General features: G+C 40.8%; 1 long non-coding RNA gene across 1 annotated transcript; it reads right to left on the bottom strand.

The window, feature by feature from the left end:
- Window positions 1-5,244: 5,244 nt before the first annotated feature.
- On the bottom strand, window positions 5,245-6,955 carry LOC140068763 (uncharacterized). The gene is made up of 2 exons (XR_011848546.1): window positions 6,783-6,955; window positions 5,245-5,615 (listed from the first exon to the last, which is right to left on the bottom strand). It is a non-coding gene; the product is annotated as an uncharacterized lncRNA (long non-coding RNA).
- Between the last annotated feature and the right edge of the window lie 618 nt (window positions 6,956-7,573).

Below are 7,573 nucleotides of genomic sequence, written 5' to 3'. Positions count from 1 at the left end.
ACGTAGCATACAGCCTACCCCACATGGCATACAGCCGCCCCCCCGCAGTTTGCCAGTTTGATAAAACAGATAAACTTAATATTCAACCTCCGTCGTCCCCAAGATAAGTTTCTACCAGATGGATCTGGGAACAGCCTTTTTCACTCTCCGTAATAAACTGAACTTTTGCTACTAGGGGCATAAGTTTAGGGGGTGCAGATTGTGCGGTCACAATTGTGCCCAAGAGGGGGTCCATAAGGTGTCACTTTTCCATATGGGGAGTCTGGTAATATAAATCATACATTATAGTTGGGCGCCTGGCACAGACACATTGCACTGGGCGCATCAACTACAAGTTACGCCACGGATGGCAATCATAACAGAGACCCAATGGACACCATTACATTCAGTGGAGTCCATCAATTCATTGTATGTGACATATTGTATGATAGACTTGTCTCCTGTAGGATTTCCTAAAATTCTAATCCCTGCTGAGGTATAAACAGAGTCTTATAACAATAATATTACATTGTAGACTATTAGCAAATGTCCCAGTAACCATATAGATAGTTTGCCTTCTTTAATTGGATCCCCAGTGCTGGTGAAAGGCAAACCCTTGTTCCTGCAATATTATATCATAAGCTTACACTGTTCATAAATGTTTCTTATTCAGGATCAGCAGAGATAAAAAAAAACATGCATTACTTATCTCTCATATTTGCCAAAAAAAACCCTATTCACCCTCTTGCTGTAATTGTAATTTGTCATCTTTACAAATCTTGTAGGTTCTTTGACAAAACAGAAAATAAAAAGCAGATAGTAAAGCATGTAAAACACAAGCCTTCATTACAAAGAATTATTTTTATGGTTCAATAATTACAAACATTAAAAACAGAAATAAAAATTCCATCAATAGCTAAAAGTACATTTTTTTTACTTTTAAAGGAAATCTACCGTAAACAATCTACTTATCAGATGGTAGATTCCCCAAATATGCCTCATCCCTTTACACTTTTTACTATTTCCTAATAGTTTATTTTATTTATGTGCTAATCATCTGCAGAGGCTGCTTTGGTCGGGGAGTAGCCCCTATGAGCCCCGGGGGCTAAGTCTACTCCACATCCTGAGTAGCCTCTGTAGAGAAAACTGGCCACATAGGCGCAGTGGCTTCTGTACTTTGTGTGTAACATCAGTAAAGCCGTCTCGGGGCCAGACGCTTCTGTGCATCTGCAGAGCTCCCCTGAAGCCGCCAGCGCGCTGGAAACCACAGCAGCTGGGAGGGCCATGCCACCACTTTCACAGGCAGCATGAACACACCGGGAGGCAGATCTGCAGGGCTACTTGGAATGTGGAGCTCACACCCCAAGTAGCCTCTGCAGGTAGTTAGCATATAAATTTAAAAAAAATTGTAAAAAAGGCTACGTTTTTGAAAATAGTAAAGATGTATAGGAATGAGGCATATTTGGAGTAGCACTGACAATAGAGACTAGCGTGCACATTGTGTTTTTATAAAAAAGCTGTCTCTTTCTGTTAAAAAGAAAAGTTTGATGAAAGGTTACCTTTCTCTTTGCAGAGCAGTGTCCTTGGGAGTGGCCAATTAGGAGTGTTTCCCCCCTACCCTCGGGAAACCACCCCGTCATGCATCAATTATGAAATAGATGCATGACGGAATGGTTTCCCGAGGGTAGGGGGAAGCGCTTTGTGAAAAAGTCTTCTGTATTGTTGTACCGAGAAATGGGAGGGATATAGGGGAGGGAGGGTATAGAAAGGGAATGTGTTGTCAAGTTTTATTCTCATTGTTGTAAACGGAAAATGTGTTGGTGTAACTAATAAAAATGATCTGATTTTTTTTTTTAAAAAGCCAGTTTTATAATAAAAACACTTTGGCAATGTGCACACTACACTCTACATGGACATGGGCCAGAAAAAGGTTGAGCGAGCCGTGTTCAGTGCGGATAACTTTAGCCGCCAATCCCAGGCCTCAGGTGTGACTTCAGTGCAAACAGCACATGGCCAAGCACTGAGTGATTTGCTCTATGTCGAGGTCTGTAAATCTGTGCTGTGTGTAACATCTGTGCTGGCGTCATCCTATGACCATAGAGAACGGCTGATGATGTGCTTATGGTGTCATTAATTTTCACTCCAATATCGCTAGTGTGAACAGTGGTTTATTCTTGATGCTTCCTTGTTTTTTATCCGGCTCAGGAGACTATTCTTCTGTGTTTGTTTTGGCTTGTCTGTGTTTACTGGAAAGGAACATCGACTATTTGTCCCTGACCACCAAGGGTAAGTGAGGCAAGTAGGCAGGGACAGCCTGGGAAGGGGGTTTAGTCTCAAGGCCCACTGACTCTATTTGTGTCACCTGTTCATTCCCAGACCTGAATTACAAGCTACCTTGATTTTTGTTTTCTGTTTTTTATAAACATAACTTTAAAATGAAGATCATGCTGTACTGTAGATATTTTGGAGATCATTTGGAAAAAATATCAAAACTAACCTTTAAGCTTTATAGTACCAGGATAAAAATATGTTTTATTATTTTTAGTTTAGTAAAATATGTTTATATTATTTGACATTTTTGCTTTGCAATCTTACATTAGGTACATTAGATGCATAAGATTATTTTTAGTGAAATGTTTTCTGACATGCAAGCAAAAATTCCCAACCTCCCACCCCCAAACTGTGTGCATAAATAAATTTAACAATTTTCTTATCTTCACTTCTTCTTAAACAAACATCTCAGGAAATATGGAGTAAGCTAACATGCATTTTTATTTCGATGGTTAAAGGAGAATAAACAGCACTTATATTTCTCTTTAGATCAACATTTTGTCATACCATAGAAAGATCCTTGAGCGTGTTCTGCACATATTTCATAAACTCAGTCCTAAATGTACTCAATGGGGGATATTTATCAGGGCCTTTGTGCAACGTCAGTGGTGTAGAAGCCCTGAAATAATCGCAACTGATAGCTTATTGCTAGGACTTGTGATTATTTTCCCCAATCCGCCACCTTCACACCAGTGGGTTGTGAGGGGGGGGGGGGGACATTTCCGGGCAGGAGAGGGCCGGCACAGACCGTTACTGTCCTCACGCCTGCGCACTCGCTGCAGTCGGCAAATTTCCCCGGCAGGGCCTGTTGTAGAAATAAACGCTGCGCAGGACCTCGCTGGATACATCAAGAGGCAGGAGCCTCTTGATGTATCGGGCTATGAAAGAGCAGCGGCGGGCCATCTAATGCCGGCATCAGCGTATGATAAATATTCCCCAATGTGTCAATTTATCCCCGACGTATGTTTCCCTTTGTTTTTGGCCGTATTCACATGACCGTAGGCCGATGTATGTATGGCCGCTAGATTGCAGTGGTACACACGTCCCCCATAGGCCGGCAGTGGCCGCACAGAGCGATACAGTGCTGCACGTACCGCTCCGTACATGGGAAAAAGATTGGACATGTCCTATCTTTCCCTGTGTTACAGGCCGTACGTAATGCATTGTTTTGGAGTGGGGAGGGGTCACTGTAGCTGTAGCCCTACAGGCATACGTCAGTGTGAATGCAGCCTTACAAATATCACAGAAGATAAAGCAATCAATGCTAATGTCTGGTAGGTTGCTGCGAAATCTACAGTGTTATCTCTAGTTGATAATTATGTTTAGGCTATTAAGCCCCTTCTACACTGGCGTTTTTCACGCGCGAGTTCTGCGCGTGCATTTGACGCGCAGAACTCGCATTGCACTCTGTCCCATTGTATTCAATGGCTCTTTCTCCATTAGCGTTGTTTTTGACGCGCGTGCTTGCGTTCGTTTGCATGCGCGTCAAAATCGCAGCATGCTCTATTTTTGCGAGTCACGCGCAATTTTCACGCCCCATTCAAGTCTATGGAGATGCATCAAGAACGCATTGCACTCGCAATCATTGCAAGTGCAATGCGAGTGCAATGCGTTTTAAACGTAAGGGTTGCTAGGTGACCAGAATAACATTATTTCCCCTGCTCGCGATCGAGCATTTAATTAAAAAAACACAATGAAGAACAGTGAAGAATAGAATAAAATCATTGAACACAGTGAACACAGTGAACACAGGATCATTTAAGATAAAAACACAGTGCAGAACACAGTGCAGAATAGATTACAGATGTTCGGCACATCTGCTTACTTGTCGGGAGATGCGCACGGAACGGTGCGCCCAAAATAGCATGTGAAGAACAATATATATGTGTGAAGAACACATTGCAGATGTATTTAAACATCTGCAATGTGTTCTTCACACACATATATATTGTTCTTCACATGCTATTTTGTTCGCGCCGTTCCGCGCGTATCTCCCGACAAGTAAGCAGATGTGCCGAACATCTGTAATCTATTCTGCACTGTGTTCTGCACTGTGTTTTTATCTTAAATGATCCTGTGTTCACTGTGTTCACTGTGTACAATGATTTTATTCTATTCTTCACTGTTCTTCAAATCTGCTAACTTGTCGGGAGATAATATACGCGCGGAACAGTGAAGAATAGATCGCAGATGATTGCAATTTATCAGAAGACATTATTTTTCAATTAAATAACACATTTTAATCCCAAACCATGGTCCCTTTGAAAAATGCTCGATTCTCCCATTGACTCGCGCGTGAAAAATGCGCCGAAAACGCAAAAAAAACGCTAACAACACGCGCGTGAAAAACGCAAAAACGCTAATTACTCCAAGGAAAAATGGAACAAAAACGCAGGCAAAAACGTCAATTTTTCACGCATTGCACCCTGACGTGAAACGCAACGCTAGTGTGGAAGAGGCCTTAGTATTGCTTTCTCTTCTGTGTAGGAGACAACTCTTTGCCATATTCAGCTATGTATATATAATTCATCAACAGTAATAGTCTTGGAGACCTCTACATGACCTCATGACTTTACCTCCGCATAGAGAATTTCGATTTTTCTACTTGACATCCAAAATGTGTACTAGCAAGATGGGATAAGCAGAAATTTCAGATAAAAGAGCTATTACATGTTTCAAAGTTGTTTTCTCAATCACCATAATCATTGCTGATGACAGGTTCTCTTTAAGTTTGGTCTATGGTGCCGATGGGAGGAAAAGTAGAAAAAGCAGTATTCATCTTATGTGGATGGCACATTGAAGCCCCATTGCTTCTTTTAATATGATGCGAATAGCCTGCTTTGGGCCCCTCACTTTACGTAAAATAAAAGTGTTTACTGCAAAGTAGATGCTGATAAAGGCATAAAACATCAAATGTGCTTAAACACTAGGAGATAATTAGATACCATTTTTATTAAATATATAATTTTGTAGACTCTAAACGTTTCTTACACCAAAGACCGGAAACAAGTCCTGAACACACCTTTGTGCATTATTATGATAAGTGCAATGATGTTCTTCTCTTTGAAAACACAACTATCTGCAGATCCATCATCGTCTTCTGTTTTAAGGGTTTCCTGTTAACTTCCTATTTCACTCAATGTTTTTAAGGTGTAGTCTCAAAACAATTTGAAACTCAATTTAGATGTTATCAGGCTGGTAAGATGTCACCAATAGTGTGCACGATGCTGCATAGATATATCTGTAACTTGCATCAAAACACTCCCAGATTATGGCCCATTGATGAATCTTCTGATTCAGGATACCTGCACAAGAATTGCATTGTGTATTATGACAATAGAACAGAGTTCCCCCCCCCCCCACACAAATTATAGAGCAGGTCCTATTATGCCTGTGTTCGCAGCTCTGGCAGTCGGCTTATACATGTAGCCCATAGACATACAACAGGACAATTGGTCATCATTTAAAACAATGGCTTGCACATGTCCAAAAATAATGATTATGTGCATGACCTTTAACCCAAAGCTGGAAAAGGGTCTTGGTGTATCTAGGGGCAACACAAAGTCCAGGAACTCGGAATAAGCATAGGGTGGGTAGGATGAATGATAGCATTAGGGGTGTCAGGTTTTTAGAAATTAGGAGTCGCCATCCAATTTTTCATATGGCATAGCTGTATACTGTCAGCACTGGTATAGTTGCATTGCACATAGTGTTGGCCCTGTCTCCACTATAGCTGACTCAGATCAAAACTATGTTCCTAGAATCATTTGTTATAGTTCTGAGATTCAGCAGTTTTGTTTTGATCTTTGGACAACTAATTATGCAATAATAGCAAAGTAATGATACAAACAGTATAAAATGATAATAAAAGTTTTCATAAAAACACTGGCACCAACCACAAATATTAGAAGTTACCTGTTACCTGAAGCTGCTAAGCCCCAATGTAAAATCTGAAGCAGGCCTTCCAAATATAATATATCTTTTGTAGAACATTAAATACGAAGAAGAGACACCTCATGTGCTCCCTAAATTTGTGTTCATTGTGATTACACTTGGGGTACATTTACACAGCCGTATGCATGACTGGCCGCAGCTGGGGCGGGCGTACTGCTGTGCACTGGAGAGGAGGAGGTCACCACTCCATAGAGAAAAGCTGCACACGGCCGCACACACACAGGGAAAGATAGAGCATATGTGGCACCTTACCGTCATTGCCATCTGTGATAACGTATATATCTGGGGCCGCAAATTTGCGGCCACATATACATCCCCACAGACGGCCGTCTGAATGTATCCTTAGACTTAGGCTACATTTTCATGACCGTATATACGTTACTATGTGTAGGCACACAGATTCGGTACGGTGCCATACACATGTGGCACCGTTCAACACCATACATGAGGAAAAGATAGTCCGAGATTGTAAATTTTCCTTTAATTTTCTTAACTGGTGTGAAATAATTGGAACTTACCGTCAGTCAGTTGATGGTAGGGACCAAGTCAAAGCTAGGTAGCAGACTCTAAAAGCTGAAAAAGTATAAAAAAAAAAGACATACCGTAGTCTTTTGTGGACACAACAATTATTGTTAAATCAGACATAAATCAGACAAAAATAACTAATAACTGTTTCATGGCTTTTCATAAAAGAAAGATCTACCATAGTAATCTACATGCTATGGCTTAAAAAGCTGCATTGCCTATCAAGACTCATATCTGTATCTCATATCATGGATACCAGTGGTGCCTGTGCCCATAATTTTATCAGAAAAATGGCAAGAATGACAAATGGCAAGAATGCGAGAGCAGCTAGACAGAATACTGGGTTACCTTTGTTATTTTCTTGCAGCAGCAGTTGTCCTCATCAATAATAAAGATTTGTACAGAAAAAAAAAACTATGTGAAACACACAGGATGGTGACCAGTTAGGAGAAATGTGGGACAGCTTGACTTTTAAGATTTACGAACCCAGGCAACCTCAATTATTATCATCTATTGTTCACAAATTACATAATATATTATGGGTAGATATGAGACCCACAGCTTCACGAGACAGATGGCGCCAGAAGTTAGAACTTCCTGTGAAAGCTAATGTTCTGTTTTATTTAGGGGGAAGGAAGTTGATTGCACAAGAATAAAGTAAAAAAACATCTACTGACAACTAAATAAGGAAGGATGGAGCCCACGTGAAAAATGTACAGTTCTTGTAAGTCACCAAATTTTCTCTGGCCGGTGTGGTTACACGTAGCATTTCCTTGTTTAGAAA

Source organism: Engystomops pustulosus, chromosome 7 (assembly GCF_040894005.1).
Source record: "Engystomops pustulosus chromosome 7, aEngPut4.maternal, whole genome shotgun sequence".
In the NCBI taxonomy this organism is placed as follows: domain Eukaryota; kingdom Metazoa; phylum Chordata; class Amphibia; order Anura; family Leptodactylidae; genus Engystomops; species Engystomops pustulosus.
Note: the sequence above shows the minus strand (reverse complement) of the source record. Positions and strands in the feature narration are given on the sequence as shown.